The 7,145-nt window shown below is 42.3% G+C and overlaps 1 pseudogene; it reads left to right on the forward strand.

Annotated features, from left to right (window-relative positions):
* Positions 1-4,726: 4,726 nt before the first annotated feature.
* LOC111543269 lies at positions 4,727-5,032 on the forward strand (annotated as a pseudogene).
* The last annotated feature ends 2,113 nt before the right edge of the window (positions 5,033-7,145 follow it).

The raw sequence follows: 7,145 nt of genomic DNA on the forward strand, positions 1-7,145 counted from the left end.
GGGTTTCACCATGTTAGCCAGGATGGTCTCGAACTCCTGACCTCGTGATCCGCCCGTCTCGGCCTCCCAAAGTGCTGGGATTACAGGCTTGAGCCACCGCGCCCGGCCAAGAATCCTTTTTAACACAGTTCTTCAGGTAGCCACTATCAGTCATCAGTCATGGGAAAGGAAAATTATTTACCAACCCTGTTTTATGTCTTTTTGTCCAAACGTGGCTTTAGATCTCAATATTTGATAAAATTTCAACCTTTAATTATGGGTATGGCATTTACTCACTGGATGAGATGACTTTAGTCTGATCAGAGCTGCTGACTTAACTCCAAGGGCATCATTCATCCCCTGGAGTTGTGTGGTCCACAGATATGTGGCAGGTTTACCCCTCATTATTCACATTTTCATTTTATTTATCAGTTTTAACTATTTTTAAACAAAATTCTTTTTTTTTTTTTTTTGAGACGGAGTCTCACTCTGTCACCCAGGTTGGAGTGCAGTGGCACAATCTCAGCTCACTGCAACCTCCGCTCCCAGGTTCAAGTGATTCTTCTGCCTCAGCCTCCCGAGTAGCTGGGACTACAAGCACACACCACCACACCTGGCTATTTTTGTATTTTTAGTAGAGACGGAGTTTCACCATATTGGCCAGGCTGGTCTCAATCTCCCGACCTCGTGATCCACCCGCCTCGGCCTCCCAAAGTGCTGGGATTACAGGCATGAGCCACTGTGCCAGGCTAAACAAAATTCTGAAATAGGAGATCTTACCCAGTAATGTTAACTTCTTGCTTATAAAAACAACTAATTTGTTTTTAAATACTTTAAATGAATTTAGTAATTTTTGAATAAACAAAATTTTTTACTATTATTAACTATTATTAAAAAGAACTTAAGATGAGACCTTCAGTTTGGAACGGCAGCCCCAGCATAGACCCTCCAAGTTTTTCAACAAAATTTCATTGTAAGTGGAAAAGATAAAAACATAATCTATTTCTAAAATCAAAGGCAGCTATAACACACTGCCAAGCCTGGACCATATTTGCTTCATCATTATAATTAATAAGAGAGATTAAAAATCATATTGATACCCAGAAACAGCAAAAATCTTGGAGGCCAAGAAGCTAGAACCAAATACCTCAACTTGACCCCCAGCAGTGACACTACAAGGGACATAAATGGCACTGAAGTGGACAGAACGGAGCCAAGGTCATCTGCGTTTTCTCTTTCTTCAAGTATAACTAAGTAGGGACAGACACTAGGAGGTCTGGTCCTTTTGAAATATATTTTTTCTTCATGCAATCCTTTGAGAATAACATTTTTTCTCTGGATGGTACTGTGGATTATTTTTCAAAGTTCTGCTCTTCCTCTGAGTCTGCCAGATATACTTGCCTCTCCCTTATACTACAGGCTTCTTCCTTAACCTTAGGTAGGCTAATTATCATTACTCACCCTCAATCCAGGGATGATTTGCCTGGGCTCAGCAGCGCTTGCCAATGGACAAGCTGTGTAAATGACCGGTGGTCCTGCTCTCCATCCACTCATGCCCGGCCCCAGTCCAGATGCCGTGTTCATCCTGGCAAGTAGAAAGGAGCAACATTTTGACATTAACTGTTCTGGGCTTTTTAGCAAATTATTTATTTTTATTGTGTTCTATGTATTTAAGGTATACAACATGTTTTGATATACATATACATAGTGGAATGATTACTACAGCTAGCAAATTTATATCCATCTCCTCACAGAGTTACCTTTTTATTTCCTTTTTCTTTATGAGTAGGGGTGTGTGTGTGTGTGCGCGCACACATGTGTGTGTGAGCGTGCACATACTGAGAACACCTAAAATCTACTCTAACTGCAAACCTCTGCCTCCCAGGTTCAAGTGATTCTCCTGCCTCAGCCCCTGGAGTAGCTGGGACTACAGGTGCCTGCCACCACGCCTGGCTAATTTTTGTATTTTTAGTAGAGATGGGGTTTCACCATGTTGGCCAGGCTGGTCTGGAACACCTGACCTCAGGTGATCCACCCTCCTCGGCCTCCCAAAGTGCTAGGATTACAGGTGTGAGCCACCACACCTGGTCAGAGCCCTTTTAAGGACTCATCTGAGTCATAGGTCATATGCACCTAGAATATATTTCCCTTTCTTGAAGTCAACTGTGCCATACAAGATAACCTTGTCATGGAATGATATCTCATCATATCCATCGACTCACAAAGAGAGGAGATTATACAAGCACAAGGGTCACTGGGGTCATCTTAGAATTCTGTCTACCATACCTCCTTTCCCCAAGTGTATCAAAAGTCACAAAGAGATGCCAGATGAGGGCAAGGCCCCAACACCTCATCAGACATATCCAGACAGTCTCACTTGAGGTTCTTCAGTATTAACCAATATCTTTGATAGGTTCATTTATTTTTCTCATGGAAAAAATATTTATAGAAGTTGTATTGCAAGCCTGGCACTGTGTTAAGTGCTGGAGACACACGATGACAAGAAGTATGACCTTTGCCCGTGTTCAGTGGTGCAAAGTTAATCAAATAAACATATTATGTAAAATTGTATCTTTGATTAGTACAAAGGATATGAGGTATATGGTGCTATAAGATCCTATAAGGGGAAGATTTGACCTCATCAGAATGAAAGAACAGGAGCAGAGGCTGCTGGCTGCCCACCAAAACCCACTCTCAACTTCCATTAGAGAAGAAGGCACAGGGCTGCCCATCTGCACTGCACTTCCCAGCTTCTTTTGACTTTGGGAGTGGCTATGTAAAGAAATCCTCTCCAATGAATAGAAGTCAATAGTGCCACTTCCAGGCCTGGGCCATTAAACTCACTGTCACTCCTATGAGTGACAAAGGCATTGCCCACAGCAACCATGAGTCACATGTTAAGGATGGCAGAGCTTCAGTCAACTTAAGTCCTTCAGTGACTCTATGGAGCAGAATCCTCAGCCACCACCAGACTACCAGTGCTCTCACCACCAAAACCAGTCTGGACTATGATGTGAGAAGGAATGAAACTCCTCTTTCATTGAAGACATTACTTTTTAGGTCCGTTTCAGCAATTTAGGCTTCCCAAAGTAACACAGAACTACATGCTGGCAGGCAAAAAAATAAAATAAAAATGCTTTCTTGTATTATGTTTATGTAATGTGTCTCTGAAAGGCTTTCACATCTACTGAGATGGAATTCTCTCAATACCCCTGTGAGACAGATAGTAGGCCATCTATTATAGGACCCATGCACCCATGCAGACGAGGCTCAGAGGAATTCAGTGACTCAGGGAGGGCCTCACAACTCAGTAGTCATTCTGGAATCTCCATCACTGACTCATCATTTGGATTTACATGGGTCACCTCTCTCTTTCATCATTGATAGGATATGGTCATCCCTGTCTTTCCACCTAAGACAGAAAAATTCTACGGGGGCTGTTCTGTGAATCCCTTAGTAAAAAATGACACAAATGTGATATTTAGTTCCATAAGTTACATGTGTAGGAGAGATCTAGATATATTGTTTGGTAATGCCTTCTTAATTGTTTACTCTTCAGTATCTTAGCTCCATTGGAAACAGACTGATAGGCAAAACCAAATATAGGCTGCTAAGCTACTATTGGTCTTTGATCTCTTAAATTGTAACATCTGAGGTAATGTCATTCTTGATCTCATTCTTGATGGAATTCTTTTGACTGCATTTACTTACCTGTGTATGTTATCAGAAAATGTACCATTTCAAAATTTTTTATTCACTCATGTGTTCAGCAAAAGTTATGAGCATTTACTCTATTTAAAGTCATTGTGCTAGGCCCTGGGTATCCAGTAGTAAACAATGTGGGCATAGTCCCTGCCCTCAAGAAGATTATAGTCTGATCAGAAAAGAGGACAACAAACAAGAAAATATGCAATCTTATTTAATTACAAATAGTGTTTGATGAAAAGAAGGAATGAAGAAATGAAGATGATGAGAACTAGGACACACTTTTTATCTCTCTCTCATTAAATCTTCTAAAATACATTCTGCAGGATTAGAATTACTCACAAATGTATTATTTCCAGCTTGCTAAGATAGCCCATTTTCTACACTTGGACTGCTTAAGCAGTTTTTCTTCACTTCTAAGAAATGAAGAGCTACATTTGGCACTTAGCAATAGAAATGGCTGAACTTAGGTTCCTAACTCAGCTATCTTTCTACTTCTTCCAAATTGTTTCTGCTTTATTTTCTTTTTTAGGTGAGAAAAATACATATTTTAGTCTCAGTCTTTCATTTCAATCCCCTACTCATGCAGCGTTCCCATTTTTAAGCCTAGGAGATATCATTCTGATGTTCCTTCATTTTGTTTTTCAGATGAGAAAGGAAGGGAGGGAAGGAAGGATGGCAGGGAACAAACACTGTAATAAATGAGGGCCTTGCTCTTTTGCACACAACATCCCAATGATCTGTCCTTGGGCCTTGATGGGGTGACCTGATGTGACGTGTGTGAGGAAACCCAGGCACTTCCGGTGGCTGAGGAAAAGAGAAATCCCAACTTAACACTCACAGACGACGGCTGAAGCAGACACAACCACAGGGGCAGAAATCTGACTGTGAGGAACCTGGACTCTGACTCGAACACCTGCGAAGGACAGGGTTTGGGACCCTTACTTACATTACTGTATACCCAGGAGTTACAAATCATTGCTCTTCCCGCCATCTTGGCTCCTGTAGAGGCCTGCAGGGAACAGGACTTCTAAAAGGAACTATGTCTAGAAGGCTGTGGTCCAAGGCCATTTTTGCCAGCTATAAGCGGAGTCTCCGGAACCAAAGGGAGAACTCAGCTCTTCTAAAAATTGAAGGTGTTTATGCCCAAGATGAAACAGAATTCTATTTGGGCAAGAGATGCGCTTATGTATACAAAGCAAAGAACAACACAGTGACTTCTGGCAGCAAACCGAACAAAACCAGAGTAATCTGGGGAAAGGCAACTCAGGCCCACGGAAACAGTGGCCTGGTTCATGTCAAATTCCGAAGCAATCTTCCTGCTAATGCTATTGGACACAGAATCTGAGTGATGCTGTACCCCTCCAGGATTTAAACTAATGAAAAGTCAATAGGCCGGGCGCGGTGGCTCAAGCCTGTAATCCCAGCACTTTGGGAGGCCGAGACGGGCGGATCACGAGGTCAGGAGATCGAGACCATCCTGGCTAACACGGTGAAACCCCGTCTCTACTAAAAAATACAAAAAACTAGCCGGGCGAGGTGGCGGGCGCCTGTAGTCCCAGCTACTCGGGAGGCTGAGGCAGGAGAATGGCATAAACTCGGGAGGTGGAGCTTGCAGTGAGCTGAGATCTGGCCACTGCACCCCAGCCTGGGCGACAGAGCGAGACTCCATCTCAAAAAAAAAAAAGAAAAAAGAAAGAAAAGAAAAAAGAAAAGTCAATAAATAAACGTGGATTTGTGCTCTTGAAAAAAAAAAAATCACTGACACTCTGAGTTGTGACTTTTCTGGCACCCCATTCAGATGTTCTATATCATGGACATGGTTTTTATTTGCTCTGTGGCCTTGGATGAGCCACTGAAAGGCCTTCATGGTTAAATTTCTATCCTGTCTCACAATGGCATCTTAACCCCTCAATAAAGTATTACATTTTTAAAATTTAAAAAAAAAAAAAGTCGGAGAGATACTTCTGTTCAAGGTTTAAAATACTCTAGAACCATCATTTAGTTTGAGAAAACTATGTCCTTGCCCTGAAGCCAGAGTAGAAACTGTGGCCCTGTTATCATAGAACTGTTTCCACAAAGCCTGTTCTATATCCCCAAACAGGTTGGCAGAAGAGCTGGAAGGATCTGAGGGCCAGGGTGATGAGGGAAAAGATTTTAGGAAACAGAAAAAGAAGAACATTTATTGAGTGCTTATTACATATTCTAAGTGCTCTCATAGCATTCTCTCGTTAAATGCTCACAATTCTACAGTTCTAGCCTTCTCAGAGATTCCCCCACCCTACACCACGTGGGCCAGAGAGGTAAGGTCTTATGTCATGTTCTCCCTTAAACCTCTCTGCATCTCTAAGCCCACGGGACAGAGGTGAGCCCTTCATGTAGGTGGCCTGGTGTCATTTTACATGTACTAATTTCCACATTTAACTAATAAAAAACTTGCCAGCAATTGGATTGGGATGTTTTTCTTCTTCTTCTTTTGACACAGAGTTTCACTCCGTTGCCTGGGCTGCAGTGCAATGGCACGATCTTGACTCACTGCAACCTCTGCCTCCCGCATTCAAGCAATTCTCCTGCCTCAGCCTCCAAAGTAGCTAGGATTACAGGCAAGGACCACCACGCCCAGCTAATTTTTTTGTATTTAATAAAGACATGGTTTCACATGTTAGTCCGACTGGTCTCAAACTCCTGACCTCAGGTGATCTATCTGCCTGGGTCTCCCAAAGTACTGGGATTATAGGCATGAGCCACTTGGATTTTTAGCAGATTATAGGCTCAGGGCCATATGACAATGAGAATAAAACTTTAGGGCTACATATTTTAAACTCAGTCTATTGTTTCAATCCCTTGCTCATGCAATTTTCCCCATTTTTAAGCCAAGGAGATACCACTCAGATGTCCCTGGTTCCCTACACAACAATGAGACGTGCCACCTCAGAGCTGAAACCTTGGGGGAACTCAGGCCCCAAACATTCAAGAATAGAATGTATGGCTTCGCTGAAGCAGAGTGGTACAATGACGTGTGTCTTTACAAATTTAACAGGCTATAATCAGCTACAGCTGCCATGTGATGGTCTGTCTTGGCATCCACCAGCCTCTGTCCATAACATAGCTTCTCATACGGTTTACGTATGGGAACCACACAGTTTCTAAAGTGAAGGAGGCTTCTCCAGCAGAATTGAATGGCATATTCGGATGTTGGGTGAAGATTCATAATATTTAGCTATTGTTTTTGATCAATATAACAGTAATTTCTTTATTCAGTCACAGAAACATCAATATATCTATGCTGAGGCATCATAATTTTATAAGCACAGTAATTGGGGGAAAATGTTACCTTTTTGTCCTAAGAAGACTCTCCAGGTAAGTAGCTGGGGAAAGGTAAGGTCAGTGGCAGAGTTACATGCATACCTCCACCACCACCATCACCACTACCTCCTCCTTCATCTCTCGTCCAGGTCTGT

Source organism: Piliocolobus tephrosceles, chromosome 14 (assembly GCF_002776525.5).
Source record: "Piliocolobus tephrosceles isolate RC106 chromosome 14, ASM277652v3, whole genome shotgun sequence".
In the NCBI taxonomy this organism is placed as follows: Eukaryota; Metazoa; Chordata; class Mammalia; order Primates; family Cercopithecidae; genus Piliocolobus; species Piliocolobus tephrosceles.